This window comes from Rhincodon typus, chromosome 1 (assembly GCF_021869965.1).
Source record: "Rhincodon typus isolate 14 chromosome 1, sRhiTyp1.1, whole genome shotgun sequence".
In the NCBI taxonomy this organism is placed as follows: domain Eukaryota; kingdom Metazoa; phylum Chordata; class Chondrichthyes; order Orectolobiformes; family Rhincodontidae; genus Rhincodon; species Rhincodon typus.
The window spans coordinates 21491125-21498029 of NC_063332.1; the positions used below are offsets into that span (position 1 = coordinate 21491125).

Sequence of the window (6905 nt, forward strand, 5' to 3'; positions counted from 1 at the left end):
GAAGGTTCTAGACCCAAAACGTCAGCCTTCCTGCTCCTCTGATGCTGCTTGGCCTGCTGTGTTCATCCAGCTCCACACCTTGTTGTCTGAGAATCTAAAAATTGTAGTTTAGACTGGGACTCAGTACATGACAGTAAGTATCGGGGAAATGGATGAATGGAACGGAGAGAGATTTAGGATGCAGGCAGCAGTTTTGGATTACCTTAGGTGCATTTGCATTTGGCGGTTAAGGCATGGAGTTTGTGGCAGAGACTGAAGAAAATGACAACAGGCATTACAATGTTCAGCTGCAGACAAGTTCACTGGTTTGGCAAACAACCCAATTTAGAGATGGTGGAGGTGATAAAGTGGCAGCAGGTGGGCCGAGTTGGTGTCCTCAGCGTAACTATGAAAACAGATGTATTTTCCAATAACATTGTGGAGGGGCAGCATGGCGATAAGAAACAGGGATGGAGCTAGGCAGAGTCTCATTGGGATAGGGAGGGGAGCTGAGATAGCAATGTGGGAGCAAGAAGATAAGTTGCTGTAGGCTAGGATTAGATATATCGGACGACAATTAGACAGACGAGGTTGGAACCAGGTGATTACAATCCCATCCAGGAGAAAGACAGTGTGAATGCATTGGGGAACGTCACTGCGATGGACCAGGTCATTGCCTGCCTGTTATTTGGAGGACGACATTTACTCAATCGAGAATCTGACACGGTTCTTCATTAATCTTTGTTCTTTAATCTAAAGAGGTCGATTCTCAACTCTCAGATCTATGCTCATGTAGGACAGGACATTCAATGAGACAGCGGGTTCAGGAATATAGAATTTGCTTCCTTTTCCTATAACTAGTCTCCCTCGTTTTTAGGGCATTGTGACAAAATATCTGGCTGAGCTAGTTTCAAGAAATTCCCATGGAATCTGGAGGATGCAGCAGAGGCAATGTTGCTGAAATTTGCTTGTGTTACTGATACACAGTCCAGAGCTGGATGACGACGACGATCATGATGACGACGACGACTATCATGATGACGACGACGACTATCATGATGACGACGACGACGATCATGATGACGACGAGAACTGTTCTGCACACTCGGATTTCTGTTGACCTATGGTGCTTTTTCTCATCAAACATTGGCTGCTATATTCGTAGAAGGCTGAGCTGGTGCAGCTGATTTAGAGTTGGATATCCTTGTCATGTGACCTTTGAGAGCTGGCAGACAAGGTATGGGAAGGATTCAATATATTTCAGAGTATCTCCTTCAACAATACATGGGTGGTGGAATATTTAGCTAATCAGGTTTGGCTTGGTACGCGTTTTATTTTGGCAAATTCAAATACAGGCCGAGTTTCTTGTATTGAGAATTGGAATGATTGAGAGTAGAATACCTGTTGCTGAGTGAGCAACAACGCTGTCGTCATCTGCCAACTGTAGATAATGTAGGTCTATGGTGGTCAGTTGAGATTTGACAGAAACAATGGAAGTTAAGAGTTTTCCATCAAGGCGGCATTTAACATGCATAGCAGAGGCAGTTGATCTTTGATGGGGTGAATAAACACGAAGTTGGTTGCCAACACTATGGGGCTAAAACACAGCCTTGCTTGAGACCATTCAGATTTTGAAAGTGCCTGTTCAAAATCTCCCACTCAACATAGCAGCAGTAATATCATGAAGTAGGTGGGAATAGTTTAGTTTGGGATTACAGTCAGCATGGACTGGTTGGACCGAAAGGTCTGCTTCCATGCAATATGATTATAATTTGCACAGATTTGTCAGGCAAGACATCCCCTTGACTCAGCTGTGTTAACTCAGTCCTATTTTACCATGCACTTTTAAGTAGTCTTCAATCGTATCCTCAATGATGCACTTTAAAATCATGCCAACAAATGAGCACCCTATGGATTCCTGTCTACTGCCTTCCTCCCTTCTTAATCAAGGGTGTTACATTAGCCATTTCCCAGTCCTTTGGTACACTCCTTGATTCTAGTGATCCCTGAATGACCATTAATGCCTCATCCTTCCTTTGGTACATTTCTTCTTACTTGGGATGAAGTTCTGTTGTGCCACTCAAATTACTCAGAAATTTCTGCCATTGCTGCTTCACTGTTTTCCCTGCTAAGCTCCCCTTCCAATCAGCTCTGACCAGCTCCTCCCTCATGTCTTTGAGGTTACCTTTACTCAATTCTAATACTGGTACATCCAATTCAAACTTTTCCCTCTCATTACATGGTGAATTCAATCATATTATGGTCACTGCCCTCTGGGGGTTCCTTCACCTTAAGCTTCCCAATCATATCTGCCTCATTACACATCACCAAATCCAGAATTACCAAAAGCTGTTCCAAAACAAATATAAAACCCATCGCAGGCATTCTACAAATTCTTTTTCTCGGGATCTATTACCAACCGTAATGAAGTCCCTCTTGATGATGTAATAGTGCCTTTCTTACATGCCCTTTCCATCTCCCGATTTATTTTCTGCCCCACGTCTTGACTACTGCTAGGAGGCCTGAACATAACTTCCGGCAGGATCTTTTCTCTTTTGTGGCTCCTCAACTCTACCCACACAGATTCTACACTTTCCAACTCTCACTTCTTGCTTTTGATCTAATTTCATTTCTTACTGACAAGGCAAGGCAACGTTGCCCCATCTGCCTGTTCTTTCAATAGGATGTGTACCCCTTGGATATTTAGTTTCCAGACCTGATCCTATTGCAGCCACGTCTGTGATACCCACAACATCATACCTGTTAATTTCAGTCTGTGGTACAAACTCACTTACCTTGCTTTGTATACTGCATGCATTGAAGTTTAACGCACTTAGTCCAATGTTGACAGCCTTCCTTCTCCTAGTTGTACCCTCATATGCAGTGGCTGAAGATAAGATTCCTGAAGCTTTCCATATGCTATCCTATTACTTGTGGAAACTTCAATAACTTCTGCTGAGCCCACCCTCCCCTTTAACTTTTTGCATAATTTTCCGTGCAATTGAACAGCATTCTGTCTATCTCACACCTCTAAATAAGACTATGTGGCTAGACATTCAAAATTTAGGGAGCACGTACAATCAGCAAAACCATTTTTCCAGCCCTCACCTTTCATTCGATTGTTCAATAAATCCGTGTACAAGTTCATCGCCTTCGTGCAAGCACCATGCTAAACAAACAAACCAGGTGTTAACAATAGCTCAACCCAGATGAGCAAGACAGAAGCAAACGTTGAGGATCGCTATTACCCGCAATACCTTAATCATTCCTCGAATCATTGTACAGAAAGAACGTTCATTTCGTTTGGGCATCAGGCTGAATATCCTCTCTGCATTATTGTTCTCCCTGAAGGGGAGCAGAGAAAGTGTTATGCACCATACCAAACCACCTCAAAATATTTTAAGACCCTAACTTTTTCTTATTTTAAAGCTAGATTTCAAGTCTGTTCCATCCTAATCCGACTGGTCAAACCACTCGACGTTAAGCAAAACACAAATTTATTTAAACTTTATAGTTAAAATACAAACATAAAAGAATTTGGTGGAATTTAGAATAACTTAACTATTGGAAAACTTAACTGAATAATAGATACAATACCTATTACCAATTAGGTGTTTCAATATAGTAACATCTCAAACACAATGCTTGGCAAAAAGGTACATTCAGATAGATTCTTACGATCTGTTTTCCAATCAGAAGGCAACAACATCGAGAAATTTCAGAGAAAGTCACACAATTAGGAATCATTTACTGAAGATCCAACTCTTCTAGGACCCAAAACAGCTTCTGACTGCTACAGCTTAAAAAAAAAAGCTAGAAAGCCTGATCTATGAGAACTGGTCACTCTCCTTCCATTGTTACAACTATTTTTAAAAAAACCTAAAGGTCTCCTAAACTATTGACTCAGGCCATTTTTAGTAGCCACTTCACTATCGCTGCCTTCATAACCTCTCTTCAAAAAAAAAACCCCACAAAACCCAGGACAAAATAACATTTTTAAAAAGTGATCGTATTGTCCCAAAAGTCTTGGTCTATTTTCTGACCACATGCACATTTTTGGTGGAATTTCAAATGCAATGACTGGATAAAAGCAAAATAGCACAAATACTAGTGATGAACATCGTGATAACCATCAGTAGAAGTACAGGCCGGATTGTACTGTACTAGTGAGACTATTAGTGACAATAACTGCTGGCACCATACACACACGGTGGTTCAGTGGTTAGCACTGCTGCCTCAACAGACCTGGCAGTAATTGTGTCGAGACAGAGGAACAGATCATGTTGAAGGCCTTATCAGAACTGATAAAAGTTAGGAATACAATAGATTTTGACCAATATGTTGGTGAGATGCCACTGCCTAATTCTTCTTTGTCCATTGCTCTTCTATTCTAAGATGTAGTTCCAACTGTTTTCTAAGACCTTGCATAGATATCAACAACAAGCAACAGATTTTCAAACAAAAACGCGAAATGAATTGATTTAACAACATCTTTTGGAGAAATAAATCAGCCTGTACCAAGCGAGGTCCAGCCAACACAATCTCAGTCCCTGGTTGTTGGTCGACAACTGTTTTTTTTTAGGAAAAAAAAGCCATACCGTGGTCTTCGCATTTCTCCATTGTTTTTAACATTCATGCTGGAACTTGGATTGCACAATGGGCCAGTCATCAGTGACTACATTTGGACACCTTTTTAAGTGGAATCAAAAACGATACTCATGCAACCCCTGCGCTTCTTTCTCCACATGCCTCAACCCAGGTGCCTCTCTGCTATACGATGTTCGTCAAAAAATGCAGCCAAATCAATGAAAAGATAAAGGAAAAAAGTAGTGAAATAAAAAGAAAAAAATCACAAGACCTTGGCAAAAACTCCACATTTTATCTTTGCCATCAAGATGAGAACACAAAGTGGCCAAGTATCCTAGCATTTTTTTTGTTTCAGATAATTCAATCCAGACTGAGGTCTTAACCTGGTCTTGGGAAGGTAAACTCTGCACCTTTACCAACCAAGCCACTGGCACCAGCTGTTGCTCACTTGTCCTTGTACCAGATACTACTGGCTGAGTCGGCTGGAGCTTTGCTACTAGAAGAGATTTCTAAAACTGGAAAGCCAAACAGAACACTTTGGATACTCTGCATTTCATTGTTTACAGTTCAAGGTTGAACAGCTGTGAAAACAGATCTTGCAAGAATCTTACTGATTGATCGGAAACCAAAATAAAACTCGGCTAATGTCAGAACGTTTAGTGACCTCAAGTGGAAAGCCTCAAGGGAAGATGGTAACATAGCAGTTACGTCAGTGCACTAGCAATCCAGAGGACCTGGCTACGGTTTAGTGGGCACAGGTTCAAACTGTACCATGGCGGACATTGAATTTCAATTAAAAATTTGAACCATATGAAACTAACCTCAGTAAATGGTGACTATGAAACTTTTATTGACTGCTGTAATAAAATAAACACAGGCTTCATTCATGCCCTTTAGGAAAGTAAATCTGCCATCCTCATCTGGTCTGGCCTACAACTGATTTGCAGCAATATAGCTGCCTCCTGTCTAAAATGCCTTTTTACAGTTTTAGGGCAATTAGGGATAGGTAACAAATGCCAACTAGTGATGCCCAAACCTCATGTAAGAGAAAGCAACGAAGATGACAAAAATAGCACCTCTTTACCTCCAAGTGACGCTAAGCAAATCTGAAACTCTGCGTGGACGACCCCTCTGCATTTTCTGCAAGGCTCCAGTGACCTCATCCTAAAAACGGACATCCACGAGAATTAGAACAAGAGTCGGCGAGGGAAAGAACAGAAACAATTTTAAAAAGTAAAACCCCTTTTAAACACTGATCACACGCCATATGGAAAGAATTTAAATTGTACTGCACGTCTGCTAATGTCCAACTTCAATGTTTTGGATCGTAATTTTACTTTTCTCAAATTAAAAAGACACTGATCATTAACATCTGGTCCCAAAACATCTGGCAGGAATGACATTTGGGCAGCAGGGTGGCTCAATGATTAACACTGCTGCCTCACAGCACCAGGGGCCTGGGTTTGATTCCTACCTCTGGGGCCTGGCTGTGAGTTTGCATGTTCTCCCCATGTCTGCACGGCTTACCTCCAGGTGCTTAAATTTCCTCCCACTGTCCAAATATGTGCAGGTTAGGTGAACTGGCCATGCTAAATTGCCCGTAGTATCCAGAGATGTGCAGACTAGGTCAATTAGCCATGAGAAATGCAGGATTACAGGGTGTGGGTGGGATGCTCTTCAGAGGGTCAGAGTGGACTCAAAGGGACAAATGGCCTGCTTCCACATTGTAGGGATTCTATGACATTTGTAATACAAGTATAAAAAGCCATCTTTGCCAGTTTTTTTTTTTTAAGGTGAACAGTACATGCATCAAAAACAAGTTATATCTTATGGTCTTGAGGTGACAATGATAAGTTTATTATTTGTATTTATTCACACGTGGGTCATGAGCATCACTGGCTGGCCAGCATTTATTGCTTGTCCCTAGCTGCCCTTGAGAAAGTGCTGGTCAGCTGCCTTCTTGAATCACTGCTGTCCAGAGATGCTGAAAAACAGTATTTAAAGAAAGCGCTAATGATATGCATCTATAATAACACATTGAATGCAAAGCTTTGAAGTACTTCATATGAGCATAATCAACTTTAGGAATTACTGCTGACGCTAAGGAAGGGTTGTACAACAAATGAGCAATGCCTTAGTTAAGCAGGTCATTTGAGGAAGAATTATTTAAAAAGGTGGCTCTAAAGACAAGGGCCTAGACAGCTGAAGGCAGTGCCACTAGTGGTACAATGCAACAGTAGTGAGCAGTTTTGATTAGATGAACCTTGCTGGTTTTTGTTTGTTGCATACATGCATTCACTGATATGATGTCGCATCCTGATACCTTATCTTCAGTTTCT

General features: G+C 41.3%; 1 protein-coding gene across 1 annotated transcript in view; it reads right to left on the bottom strand.

Moving 5' to 3' along the window:
• ptcd3 (pentatricopeptide repeat domain 3) overlaps nucleotides 1-3145 on the bottom strand; it is a 292712-nt gene extending 289567 nt beyond the window's left edge. The window contains exon 1 of the mRNA XM_048598351.1: nucleotides 3088-3145. The gene's annotated coding sequence lies outside the window, so the exon portion shown is untranslated. The remainder of the gene's footprint in view (nucleotides 1-3087) is intronic.
• Nucleotides 3146-6905: the final 3760 nt, after the last annotated feature.